Genomic DNA, 754 nt, shown 5'->3' with positions numbered 1-754 from the left:
CCTTTGATAAATATCAAACCAGGCTGAAAAAAATTTTTTCATCGGGTGGGCATAACATGCTTACCAACCCAGGTTACTTTTCATTCATGAAAAGTAATTATTGCCTGTCGAGCATAACATATGTCCCGATCAGGCTTATTTTGCCTTTGATAAATATCAAACCAGGCTGAAAAAAATTTTTTCATCGGGTGGGCATAACATGTTTACCAACCCAGGTTACTTTTCATTCATGAAAAGTAATTATTGCCTGTCGAGCATAACATATGTCCCGATCAGGCTTATTTTGCCTTTGATAAATATCAAACCAGGCTGAAAAAAATTTTTTCATCGGGTGGGCATAACATGCTTACCAACCCAGGTTACTTTTCATTCATGAAAAGTAATTATTGCCTGTCGAGCATAACATATGTCCCGATCAGGCTTATTTTGCCTTTGATAAATATCAAACCAGGCTGAAAAAATTTTTTTCATCGGGTGGGCATAACATGTTTACCAACCCAGGTTACTTTTCACTTATGAAAAGTAATTATTGCCTGTCGAGCATAACATATGTCTCGTTCAGGTCTATGTTATTCCCATATCCAATACCTGCCACTGTATTGATATATAATAATAAGTATTACTTAAATCATTATTCATGCAGTAATACATTAAGAAAATACTTATTTGAAGTATTTATAGTAAGAATATACTTAACCTATCTTAACAACCACCACCACCACCTACCAATCAATATTACAAGCCTTCAATAGCA

The sequence above is a fragment of the Condylostylus longicornis genome, unplaced genomic scaffold (assembly GCF_029603195.1).
Source record: "Condylostylus longicornis isolate FDR11 unplaced genomic scaffold, ASM2960319v2 ptg000461l, whole genome shotgun sequence".
Taxonomy (NCBI): domain Eukaryota; kingdom Metazoa; phylum Arthropoda; class Insecta; order Diptera; family Dolichopodidae; genus Condylostylus; species Condylostylus longicornis.
The sequence above is the reverse complement of the archived record's forward strand: the minus strand, read 5'-3'. Positions refer to the sequence as shown.